We start from the raw sequence: 14,519 nt of genomic DNA, 5'->3' as shown, positions 1-14,519 counted from the left end.
TGGGCAAGAATCCCTTAGAAGAAATGGAGTAGCCATCATAGTCAACAAAAGAGTCCGAAATGCAGTACTTGGATGCAGTCTCAAAAACGACAGAATGATCTCTGTTCATTTCCAAGGCAAACCATTCAGTATCACAGTAATCCAAGTCTATGCCCTGACCAGTAATGCTGATCATCCACATTATGGAGGGTTATCTGCTTTATGCATTCTAGTCATTTAAATACTCCTTTCATCCATAAACACCCTGAGGGAAACAGAATAACTTTGACCAAGTATTTGGGCATCTTGAGTTCCAGTCAGGTTGACACATAAAACTAGCCATCTTGCAAGTGGAGGATGAGAGAATAAATGCACCCCTCTTCCATTCTTCGGGTGAGAAATTGTGAGGCACACTTTACCTGACTTCTTAGGGGTCGCCAGCACGGAGAAGCCCTGTGACCAACTCAATACCTTCCACTCCTGGTGGTTCTTCCTCATTGCCTGCTTTGCTAGCTTCAGTATTCCATGCTTCCCTCCGCTCTCTCATCACATTCTAAAACAAATTATCTACACTCAGTATCTCAGGCTCTGCTTTCCTGGAGGAGGGAAGCAAGCTGATACCCAAAGATCATCAGAACTTTTTTTTTTCTTTCCCTCAGCCTTAGTGAGGTATGACTGACAATAAAAATTATATGTATTTAGATTGCAAAAAAAATAACTGTGAGGTGATAGATGTGCTAATTAACTTGATATGATAATAACTGCACAATATATGTCTATATCAAATTGTGTTGTTCATCTCAAAAAATTCTCTCACATATGTCCTGTTGGCAAAGCAAAACTATCTTTGATATATGATGCATTTGGGTCTCCCAAATGCTCACTACCCACGCATTTCTTTGGGACCCATTTTCAACCATCTCCAAAGGAAGATTTACATAGAGTCCGTAATTCCCACAGCTAGATTACATAAATAGATCTTTAAGAAATAAATTGCATAATTCTTCACTACACTGTAACCTTCCTCAAGGCAAAGGATGTGACTGTTTTATTCAAGACTAATCCCTAAACATCAGACATGTTAAATCAAACACCGTAAAGCTGGTAAAATGACCAATAGTACTGAAAATCAGAACTGACCTTAAAGCCTGAGTTAACTCCAGTCACCTATACTGCTCTTAATATGTCCTGTAGGGAACTATTCTTTAGCTTGTTTTGATTCCACCCTTAGGTTTAACTGCTGAACCTAAGATTTCAGATCACAAAAGTAGAATTACTGTGCCAATGAATGTCTACACACAATCTGTTAAAATTAATCAGACACACGTCAATAAAACTGACTCTCAACTGCTAAATGAAAGCAAAAATAACACTCCATGCTCTAAAGTAGTCGAGAATTCATAATGCCATGTTATATTGATTCACACTCAGACTCATAGTCTAAGAAAAAACAAGGCTAAGCTATCCTATTAACCCTTCAGTATTATCCTCTATTTTTAGTCATATCGTGGTTCTACCTCAGGCAGGAGTATATTGCTTCTTAGTACACAGACTGACCAGATTTGATTACCAACACCAAATTTCTTTGACTTTAAGAAAAGCCAATCAGAATGTACTAGCAAGACTCAATAATTAGTGGCACTGCATCAAATTAATGTGACTTAATTAATGTGACTTAAATGCAAAGACTTAAGGCTTCAAAGAATCACTAACAAATTTGGTTAGATCTTTTGAACAGTTTTTTTTTTAAGTAATGAATCTTAATTATAATTTTACAAATACATCAAGTTTGGAGATTTTATGTTTGGAAAAGCTTACTATAAAGACTGGAGTCAATACACTGAAAGAGCCAATATATTTCTATGAACAGACAGGACACAGTGTAAGAAGATAATACTGAGATTATAATTCCATATAAACTTTGATCCATTGTATCTATTTTCTCCTATCCTCCTTACTAATGTCCATGGTGTGGAACAACAAAGAGGCTACACTAAACATTTATTAAGGATAAGGATTTTCGAGTCTGACTTTGTGGGTTTGCAAATTGGTTTGCTTGGAGAATTCCATGGACTATACAGTCCATGGGGTCACAAAGAGTCAGACAGGACTGAGCGACTTTCACTTTCACTTTCTTTCATTATTATCTGGCCATGATCAAGATGCTTGGCCTCTTTGTACCTAAAATAAACTGAATATTTGTAAATGTTAGTCTCTTAGTCGTGTCCAACTCTTTGGGACCCCATGGACTGTAGCCTGCCAGGGTCCTGTGTCCACGGACTTCTCCAGGCAAGAATATTGCAGTGAGTAGCCATTCCCTCCTCCAGCGGATCTGCCTGATCCAGGGATAGAACCCAGATCTCCTGCATTGCAGGCAGATGCTTTACTATCTGAGCCACCAGGGAAGTCCTCCAGTTTACACATTGAAGCTTTAACCCATGGTGTGATGGCGTTTGGAGATGGGGACTTGGAAGGAAACTAGGGTTAGATGAAGACATGACAGTGGGATCCTAATAATGGGACTGGTAACCTTATAAGAAGAGACACTAGCAGGCTTGCCCTCTTTCTCTCTGCATGCTAAGTCACTTCAGTCATGTCTGACTTTTTGTGACCCCATGGACTATAGCCTCCAAGGCTCCTCTGTCCGTGGAATTCTCCAGGCAAGAATACTGGAGTGGGTTGCCATGATCTCCTCCAGGGGATCTTCCCAATCTAGGGATCAAACCGAGGTCTCCCACACTGCAGGTGAATCCTTTACTATCTGATAGTGTATTTTCATCCTATGGCATTATTGGAAGAATTACATAAGATAATAGTGCTTAATATGAAGTAAAAGATACAGTATTTTTTTGAACTAATAGATTTAAGTTAATTTCTGTCTTTGAAATATGTATCAGTTTTTAAAGGAAAATTGTTTCAGAACTGGGATATTTCAAAGGGTCTTATTTTTCTCTTCTTGCAGAGAACATGTGATCACTGGCTTCATGTTTTTCAAATTCTCAAGGATTTGAGAATGCAGAGGTCTATAAATAAAATCCCCTGAGTTAAGACTTCATATATGTCTTCTAACTGGATTTATCTATTTCCTGTGTTCCAGCAGGTCAAACATGTAATATCAGAAAAAAATATTCCAATAACGTTGGGAAGATGCAGTTAAATGGAGCAGACTGAAGACGAATTTTTCTTGGTGTTGTGTAGATTTTCAGATGTGAAATTAGAGATGCACCAATCTTGCCCCAAGCAAGAAAATACACAGGGAGTTTATATGGTGTGAATCAACTTATTCTGGAATGTCAGATCTGAAACTCCTGACAAAATGGCATCAGGCACTAAGTTATATTCTGGAGAGGGGATGACTCAGAATATGTCTTGACAGCCCAGCTGGTAAATGTGAATGTCATTTAGTGGTCTATTTCTCAATGAGTGGCATGCTAACATCTCAATAAAATAAGAATGCAGGCTGGGTGCCAATCATCCCATGCCTTTTCAGTTTCCAAGGAAGTTGTGTCATCTGTAATAGCATGGAAAAAATTGCTCTTATTGCTTTTCTTAATAGATGAAAATATTAGAGCATCCAGTAACACAAACCAGAATACCATCAACAATAAATTCTGCATAGAAAGTAGAACTGGGGAAATGCTTGACGACTTTTTTCACTAACAAATTGATGCAATAATAATTTTCTTTTCAAACTTATCTTGCTTGGTATATCTGTGGCAGACAGATAGTCCAATTGCTATCACCCACATCCTCCCTTGCTAGTCTTTTATCGTGGAAGTTAGAAAATGCCATTTACAGTAAACGTAAACTGTAAGTACTCATGAACAGTTTGAGCTATTAAAATATAAAAAGCCTGCTGGGTAGGGGGTAAAAGGAGAGACTCTTCTCAGGAAAAGGGCCTTTTTTCATCAATATGCCCAATGCACATACCTTCTTGCCTTTAAAATTAGGCACAATGTCAAGAGCTGCAGCAGCCATCTTGTGACCATGGGGCAATGGCCCAGGCCCAATATGACAATGCTAGAAGCTGGACTTGGTCAGTCAAGCTAGGAGTGATCCATCTCTGAAATGGTGGCTCCCTGTAGTAGGCAAGATTTTCACATCCAAGAACTTTAATTTATGATCTTGTAACTGTGAACAAGTTACTTGACATGTCAAAAGAAACTTTGCAATTAAAATTAGCTAAAATAGGTGTTTAAATAGATTTTAAAATAGGGAGACTTTTACTGGTGGCAGCAACCTAATCACTTTAGCCCTTAAAAGCAAAGTTAAGTTTCTCTGGCTGGGCTCAGTCAGAGAGATGCAGTGGAAGAGGAAGCCAGAAGGAAGATAAAGCAGACAGATTTGAAGATGAGAAACGACCTGCCAAGTTAGCTCTGAATCAGGGAATGCAAATGACCTCTACAAGCTGATAACAATCCCTGGCTGACAGTCAGCAAGAAAAGGGGGACCTCAGTCCTACAGTCATAAAGATCTGAGTTCTGCCAACAACCTGAAAGAATGTTGAAGCTGATCCTTCCTGAGAGGCTCCAGGCCAGGAAGTAGATTGGCCAATCTCTTGATTTCAGTCTTATGAGAATCAGACAAGGAATCAGATGATCCCACTGAGCTTTCTACCTATAAAACTGTACAACATTTTGTTTTTTTTCAAGCCATTTGATTTGATTGGACAATGTGTGTGCTCAGTCATGTCCGACTCTTTGCAACCCCATGCACTGTAGCCTGACCAACTCCTCTGTCCAAGGAATTCTCCAGGCAAGAATATTGGAGTGGGTGACCATCTTTTCCTCTAGGGAATCTTCCTGACCCAGGGATCTAACGCAGGTCTCCCTGCATTGTAGGCAGATTCTTTACTCTCTGAACCACCAGGGAAGCCCTAAGTTTGTGCAATTTGTTATAGCTGCAATAGAAAACTAATACGCTCTCCCAAAACAAAGTTATTCACTAATGTGTTGTAGAAGACAGGCCATTCTAGGTAGTCAAGTTAAAAAAAAAAAAAAAACAGACAATAACACCAATGCAATAACAACAAATAACAACTTACTGTTCCTTCTTATTATGTGTCAAGCTCTGTTCTAGAACAAACAGCACAGAGGAGAGCACTGTTTCTTTGGAGCTTATGTCTTAGGAAAAGGAAATAGATAATAAACAAATATATGCACAAGATAAAACTATTACATAGGTGAATAAAATTGGGTAATGTATAGCCAATTACTCATCAAATAATGTAGACTGTATGGTCAGGAAAAGCCACTTTGAGAAAGGAGTGCCTAAGTGAAATATGAATAAGAAGCAAAAAGATAACAAAACATTGTATGAAGGGTAATAGAGACAATTGCAAGATGGAGTATGGGACTCCCAGATAAAAACTGTAAAAAATAAAAAGTATGTAAAAAAATAAGCAACAAAGATACATTGTATCACATGAATCATAATTATAGTCATAATTGTGTAATAACTTTAAGTAGAATATAACACATAAGAATGTTGAATTACTATGGTGTACACCTGAAGCTAATATAGTTTTGTAAATCAACTATATTTCAATTTAAAAAGAAAAAAAAAAAACCTGTCTACACATTGTTTCTCTTCCAGGACTGCTTTTGTACAAATGTGTAATGCCAAACAAGCCTGATTTTGTTTAGTATAAAGATGCTGAATCAATTTTGTTAGATGAGAGAGTTAAAATATTATATATCTCCGAATTATACCTTCATTTCCAGACATAATTATGCACTTGTGAGTATGTTGGGTCAAGGCAGGGGATGGGGTGTTAGTAATTTCTGTTCTTTGAGTATTTCTTCTAAGGTCACTGAGGGAACAAGATAATTTGGTCCAATTTATGTTGCTCTGCTAATCCCTGGCCTCTGCCCATTTGCCTAGGTACAAGGAATTGCTACTCTGATTGGCTAAATATAACTGACTGAAATAGCCAATGGGAGGTATTAATGCATTATGAAAAGGGAGCAGATAAGGCCTATCCTTGTTCTTCCCTTTCTGAACACTTACATAGCAAATGCTTTGTAAGCTTCTGCCAGAGACTTGGGAACCTAACCTGGCTGAGTCTGTCTTAAGTTCAGCAGCCACCACTCTGGGCTTCCAATTCCTTCTCAATGATTAGATTAATAAATCAGAACCTGAAGAGACATTCAGAAATTGAAAGGGCTGAGAGTCCTTTTGAGTTTCTTTTTAGACCTAAGTCTGGTCTCTAATTCAGCTTTATCAGAGTGGCTTTATGCCTGAAGAGAGCTGAGGAGGGTGATGATGATATATGCAAAATGTGGCGGCACAGCCACTCTGAGGAATAACTTATTTATTGTTTGGGTTGGACATTTAACTCATGAAACTCACCACTTTATGTCTTTTAGGGCTTTCTGCTGAGAAAGCTTTATACATGAAAACAAAAGCCAAATCCCTGACACCCTTTGATGTCTTTGTAAACATATGCATGTGCTTTATGATGACTTTCAGAATTACCAAGTCCACCACTTTAAGTTATGCATATAATCAGGCTAAATATTCTCATCTGACACTCCTAATTATTTCCATGTTTGTCTCCAGTATATTTTTTTATAGACCTATATTTCTTATTCCTAGCATCTGCATCATTTTTCTATTTTCCTGTCCAAAGTCTAAAACAATGACATACATGCTTGCTTGCACATATCTTGTTTTATATATATAAACATACTTTCTAGCAATCACAATTGGTAACAAAGCTCAAAATTAACTGTGTCCCTCAGTCAGAACCATCATAGCTAACTCAAAATATTTATTCAGTAGCAAACAATTTTCGTGTGCAAAAGGCAAGAGAAAGCTATCAAAGTATGAAGAATGAACACTTGTTTTATTTTGAAATCAGTTGGCAGAAAATCAATGAGCTATGATATAAGAACCTCATCCCTACCCCCAGGGACCTCCATGTTATTGGAGTGGATTCACAGTGCACACGCACATACACATTTCCTCAAACAACAAATGCTAACGTTATAATGACTAATCTTTTAAATGGTTTCAAGCTTTCAGCATTTGACTACAGGGGTCATAGTGTTTCTCAAATGTGAACCCCGGATCAGCAGCGTCAGCCTCTCTTGGGCACTGAGATACGCAAAACCTCACATCTCACTTCTGATCTACTGTATTAGAAACTCAGAAACTCTGTACGTGGGGTCCAGCATCTGTGTTTGCACAAGGCCACCAAGTGGATCCTGAAGCAAGCTAAAGTTTAAGAACCATGGATTTATAAAAGAAGTTAAAGAAGCATTCCTTTGGTCAGTTCAGTCAATGTTAATTACAGCATTTATTCTAATGACATAATTATGGAATATGGAAGTGTCCAAAGATTTATCCAACAGGATGTTCATCATAGAACTGTTTGTAATTGTGAAAAGTTTTAAATGATGAGTGTTCTATATGAAGAACAATCACATGGGGAATATTAATGATTCATCATTTTTTAAAAGGAAATTTTAAGCAGTGTGCCCAAGAATATCCAAATGTTCTCAAAATTATTCTGATAAATACATATAAATATCAAAACTGCTCATCAAAATAAACAAAATATCTAGAGAGCTTATCTATCTGTGGGATCATGACTTCATAATTTTCCTCTTTATATGGGTTTTATATGGGTTTTTGTCAGTTCCTATTATGAATATGTGTGTGCACATACATACATAGGCACATGCCTACATATATATACATATATACACACACATATACATATTTACATGTGTTCTCAATTGCAAGAGGTTTGGCAAACCCCTGTTTATCATTCTCTATGGCTTTGTTGTCTGAATTTATACCATCAATACCATCAATTGTACTTTTACTGCTTCTAATGCTCTGAAAATTATTTTTTACTTAATATGAATGCAAAATTAAAGTTTACTACTCACTTTATATATATTACATGTGCCATTTATTTCATACTGACAATATATCTACTAGGGAATAATTTTGCTAACATAGTTACAATTGAGAACATATAGAACATGAGAATTCTGTTGCAATTATTCCTTATGGAATCTAAACATGGGCTTTTATTTTAAAACATGTACCTGAGGAAGACTTTGCCACACAGAACACATACCTGAGTTTGATGATTCATTTTGTCTGGGAAGTCAATGTTTTCATTAAAATAATGCTAATTTGACAGCTAAATCCCCTGTAGTCCCCTACCCATAAGTTTCTTTGGTTTTCTTTTCATTTAGGCACTCTGCAGGGGGGAAAAAAAGAGTTGACAGAGTCCAATAAAGTGGTACTAGGTCATGAAGTTTTCTCTTTACAGAAAGTAATTTATTTATCATATTTTCAGATCTTTTCAACTATCAGTCTTTTTTTTGTTTAATGGAGGAATTCTTTTAAGATGTGGAATGCCTGCTTGAATGCCAGTTCTATTTTATGAGAAACTGCAGTTCAGGATTTTCTCTTTTCCTGTCCTTGAATGCATCTTAAGACTGGCAAGACTGATTCCTAGATGTAACATCAAATGATTGGATGTCTTCAAGGTTCTTCACAAGTAACAAGTTTTGTTCTTAGGTGCCAGATAGATAGCTCTGTGCTTCTTTTGCAACAAATAAAAGCAAGCCACTCTTTCCAAAACATCAAATAAAAATGGAAAGAAATAACTGCTTTCAAAATAAAGAAAATAGTTAAATTCAGGGGAATTATTTGAAGTTTTTCATCTCCACCCCTAACCATCAGACATTCACATTCTCCAGGATATTTTTCTTTACTGGTCCTTGTTATAAGGACAGACTCTAAATGTTCTTTAAGTATCTGAAATACTTGATAAATCACATACATGATGATTGGAAAGCCAATGATTTGATTATGATATTTTGGTTTAATTTGAGAGTGAGACCGCATTTTCCTCTTTTTCAAATAGAAACAGTTAAAATAAATAGCTTTGAAATGGAAGAAAAATTCTGTTTATCATAATCATTTTATTGATCACCAACATAGTAAGAGGATTACATTAATACAACTACCATTGTAGTTGTCCATCCTCTATGTCTTTGTTCTATTCCTTCCCTGCAAATAGGTATAATGTATGTCAGATTTAGTATTACTTTTTAGAAAAAAGTGTTTTTAAATCTTATTTTTAATTGGAGGTTAATCGCTTTGCAATATTGTGTTGGTCTCTGCCATACAGCGGTGTGAATCAGCCACATGTATATATGCCCCTCCCTGTTGGACCCCCCTCCCACTGCCCATCCCTGCCCACCCTGCAGGTTGTCACAGGGCACCAAGCCGGGCACCCTGGGCTCTACAGCAGTTTCCCACTGGCTAGCTATTTTACATGTGGTAAGACATATGTTTCAGTGCTACTCTCTCAATGTGTTCCACCCTCTCCTTCTCCTACTGTGTCCACAAGCCTGTTCTCTGTCTTTGTTCTATTCCTGCCCTGCAAATAGGTTCATCAGTACCCTTTTAGAAAAAGGTTTTGAACTGAGAGAAACCCTCCTTTCCTTACACAATAGATACATGAATACAAGGGGCTTCCCAGGTGGTGCTAGTGCAACCACTGCCGAGGCAGGAGATGTAAGAGAGGTGGGTTCCATCCCTGGATCAAGAAGATCCCCTGGAGGTGGGGATGGCCACCCACTCCAGTGTTCTTGCCTGGAGAATCCCCTGGACAGAAGACCCTGCCAAGCTACAGTCCATAGGGTTTCAAAGAGTTGGACAACGACTGAAGCAACTTAGGACAAATGAACACATATATGAATATGGGACACCAGAAAATGCTCAGAAAACCAACTGCTCCAGTCTGCCTGGGTACAAGGAATTTCCTTGGAAGTGGGACTTTCAATGCTGAAATCTGGACAGTCTCAGGGAGACACGGGCACCCATGGTCACACTTCTGGAGATGGAAATGGTTGTTGGGGTTAAGATGAGTTTCTCTCCTTAGGAATATGGCCATCCTAGGACTAAAAGATTATACAAAACAGCAAGTTATGGGTGCTGGCCAGAAATACCAAGGAGTATGTATAATTAGCAAATATGAAGAGCGGAAGGGTAGGCTCTGAGGTTCTCGTTGATGAGAGCTAAGAATTCAAGCAAGATGTAACAAACATTGTGAGACCCTGAAACTCCACCCACCTTGGTATTTTTTCATTTTTGTTCTTATTGGTGAGTGGCAGGTTCTTCTCAAAAGACTGCAGGTAATGAAGTGTTTTTTTAAAAATTTATAATATAAAGAATATGAGTCCTTTTTTTTTCCATTCCTTAACTTTGATGTCTTAAATCTCCCTAAACCTGAAAACATACTTTTTGCCTTCTGTCACATGCTGATAAGTAGGATTTCAAGGGGAAAAATAGTCACACATTCCAATTATTATAATATCTAAGGGAGCACTTTAACCTATTTTCAAAGTTTTACCTGCTGCAAATATGAGAGTGATTTTAATTCTCCTCTTTATTATAGTCTAGTGTTCATATACTAATCCTTATTATATTGCCATGAAATTACAAAAAAGAATATCATAACAATTTTGTGTTTATTCTAAATATGCTAGATAAGCCGTTAGCATTAATGCAGCTGAGATTTTATTATTTTTCTTCCCAGAAAGAATGGAAATGAGTTTACTTAATATGAGATGATGGTTTCATATAACTGTTAGGATTAGGCAATGTTGAAAATAAGAAATCTTGATAGAAAAAAAATTGCTAAATTTTTATTCAGCTGAAATATGTAGACTTCAATAATAAGACTGGAGCAGCTGGTCTGATCTAGTCTTTTGTGGCAATTAATTAAAAGAATGCCTCATTCTATAACCATCCTTGCCAGACCCCACTCGAGTTTATAATGTGCACAGTCTCTGACTATTCCTTCTGGAACTCATACACAGCCTTTCCATAATTAAACTGGTTTAGCCTTTTCAGAGGTGAATTCTAAAGTACATTTGACTGCAAATGTCTACTTATATAGCCACTCAAAGATACAATGAGGAACAATGTATACTAACACAGCTCAAAAAATAACTTTTCTGGGTTCCTCTAACTATATGGCATGTGGGGAAAGGCAAAACTATGGAGACAGTAACAGATCTGGGATTTAGGGGGGGTTAGAGGAAGGGGAGAAATGAATGGGAATGGTACAGAGGATTTTTAGGATGCTAAATCTATTTCATATGATATCAAGATGGTAGATACATGGCATTGTACATTTGTTAAAACGCACAGAAGTGGGCAACACAGAGTGGACCTTAATGAAAATTATGGGATTTCACTGATAATGATCTAACAGTAATGACTGATCAATAGTGACAGATGCATCACATGAATTTGCTGTCGTTCAGTCACTAAGTTGTGTCTGACTCTTTGCGATCTCATGGACTGCAGCATGCCAGGCTTCCCTGTCTTTCCCTCTCCCAGAGTTTGTTCAGGTTCATGTCCTTTGAGTCAGTGATGCTATCTAACCATCCCATCCTCTGCATTAATGAAAGATGTTAATAACAGTGGAAACTGTGTGGGAGAGGAGGGTATACATGTATTTGCTCAATTATTCTGTGGCTCCAAAACTGTTATATTCAATCTTTTTCCTTCTTCTCTCTCTCTCTCTCTTTTTTTTTTTTTTTTTGCTGTACCTCATGTTATGTGGGATCTCAGTACCCTGATCAGGGATCTCTTGGTACCCCAACCAGGGCTTGAACCCATGCCCCCTGCATCGGAAGCACAGAGTCTTAATTATTGGACCATCAGGAAAGTTTCAAAATTCAATCTTTTAGTGAACAGTATATACTTAAAAAAGAAAAGTGTTTCATGAATGAGCTTTGAAATCAGAAACATTCCGGCTTGAATCCTTATTCTACCCTTTAGCTGTGGGACCTTAGATGGTTCTCTGATCTTCTGGAAAATAGGGATAACAATGCCTCTCTTATATATCATGATATATCATGATATAATATTCTTTCAAATTAAAATGTGTGTGTAAAGACGTATAACAGAATTTCCTGAAGTGATAAAAACAGTCTTGCCACTCTAGCTGGTAGTCTTTTTGAGGTATGGGACACCTGCATCTGACAGTCTTGATGGGGCTGTTGATGGCAGAATAGAGAAAGGTTGGGTATTAAGCATCTCATATTTCAAGGTGAAACTGGAGAAGGTCTTTACTATAAAATATTTTAATTTGAATACAGCCTTTTGGGAAAATATTCAGTAAGACAAATTTCTTTTTTTTTTTAATCCAAGTCAAGTCATAATTTTCCTTCTTCATTCCAGATAGATATAGATAGGCATAACTGCTCTCTCCTCTGCAGTTACTGGCTCTTAGGCACTTAGGTATAAGTATTGTTGGACTTCCCTGATGCTCAGTGGTAAAGAATCTGCCTGCTAATGAAGGAGATACAAGTTTCATCCCTGGGTCAGGAAGATCCCCTGGAGGAGGGCATGGCAACCCACTCCACTATTCTTTCCTGGGAAATCCCATGGACAGAGGAGCCTGGCGGGCTATAACCCATGGGGCGCAAAACAATTGAGCATGACTTAGTGACTGAACAACAGCAGCAGAAGGATTCTTATGGACGTGCATTTTCATTTTTGCTGGCTAAAATCCAAAGAGCTGAAGTGCTGGCTCACAGCATAGATGTATACTCACCCAAATGAGAAACTTCCAATCTATTTGAAGAAAAGAGAGCTAACATTTTCTGAGTACTACGGGCCAGACACTAGGTCATGTGCTTCATGTTGATTATCTTATCTAATCCTTTAACACCATGAAAAACTCTATTTTTATCCTTGATTTACAGAAGTGTAAATTGAAGTTTAAAGAGCTTAAGAAGTTTGCCCCCAAATAACACTGTTTGTAAGTGTTGCTGTAGTCTCCTAAGTATTTGTATAGGAAACCAGCTCTCCTGCATAGACATTAGCATGAACAAGGGTGGGGGAAAAAAAAAGGATCTAGTCCTTGCCCCAGATGTTCTCATGAAGCTCAAGAGTTTTAATTAGGGCCAATGAGACAGCCCAAGTTGTTCTTAGGAAAATAACTGCATGGGTCAGAGGAAGGTTTATTTGTATGTATCTTGAGAAATGCTTCCATTTCTTCCAAGTTCCCCTTGACTAGTGACAATAAAGCCGAAGGAAGTGGATGCTTCAGGACTTTATTCCGGAGCCAGCGGAGCCAGGTTGTCAGTCTCTTCTTTGCTAGTCTGCACAGCCCAGCACCCAGAGCCACTACCCTACAATTAACCTATCTGAATTAGGCTTCCCATTACTATCTAAGGAAGCCAGCAGTACCCTTTGGGTATTCTCCATCAGGAGCTGGGTTAAGCATTCATTTACATGTAAATGGTCTCCTTTTCTCCTTCTTCTCAGCCTGCTAATGAAATATTCTGCACTGCTGTGCAAACCATGTTACCTACACATTTTGAATAGGAAAATGCTTGTGATGAAATGGAAAAATTAAAGCAAAATTACACATTAAAAAAAATAGCCCTTGGAGATAGCCATTTACCTTTTTCATTCCATTTGTTCCATTATTCAATGCTTGTGTGAGCGTCTACCAAGCGTGGGAGGCTGGGTTTGGAGTTGGAGAAATACCACTGATGATTAGGAACAGGGGACCTCGGAAAGTTCACTGGATTTGAAGGAGCCAATCAGTAAAGTCATACTTATGCTAAGAATTTTTTAAATTCTTTTTGAATTTTCAATTGTGCTGAGTACAGGGAAATACAAACAGAGGAGACTCCAAGGGCACCAACCGGGAAATCTAACCTCGACAGAAGGCAAGAGACTTCTCTGAGGAAACTACAAGACAAGAAGCTGCTTAGAGCTGTCAGGATATGACCACGAACTGACACTGGTTATTAGCAAATGCCCACTGTGTCCCATGCACGGCTCTAAGCACAATTACACATACTATCTCTACAGATTTGTGAGGTTGGTGGTGTTATCATCCCATTTTACAGATGGGATGAAAAATCAGTATTGAAAGCCAGGCTGCCTGATGGTGGAGTGTGCACACTGGGACACTTTAAACACTCTGTCTGCTGTGCCTTTTGCTTTCTTAGGGGCTTCCCAGGCAGTGCTAATGGTAAAGAATCTGCCTGCCAAAGCAGGAGATGCAAGAAACTCGGGTTCTATCCCTAGATTGGGAAGATCCCCTCAAGTAGGAAATGGCAACCCACTCCAGTATTCTTGCCTGGAGAATCCCATGGACAGAGGAGCCTGTCGGGACACAGTCCATGGGGCCTCAAAGAGTTGGACACAACTGAGCGATTGCATGTACACACACACACACACTTGCTTTCTTAATATTACTTCCTACTGTAAAGCATATTTTTCCTTTTCTAAGTTGGCCTAATTACTATTTTATTAAAACATTTAATTTATTCCTTGATCTAGACCTATGCTAAACTATTTCCTATGTGCACAGATTGTTATTTTATTAATAAGCAAAGGTGACTTTAAGGAAAAAAAAATCTCTGTCATTAGTAAGTACCAGGAACTATAGGAAATGTTTTCTCCCAGCATCTCTTTGGGTATCTTTTAGCATCCCTACCACACAGGTGAGAGAGTGAGCTAGAGATAAATTTAGT

Source organism: Cervus canadensis, chromosome 18, assembly GCF_019320065.1.
Source record: "Cervus canadensis isolate Bull #8, Minnesota chromosome 18, ASM1932006v1, whole genome shotgun sequence".
NCBI classification, from domain to species: Eukaryota; Metazoa; Chordata; class Mammalia; order Artiodactyla; family Cervidae; genus Cervus; species Cervus canadensis.
This window is presented reverse-complemented; position numbering follows the sequence as displayed.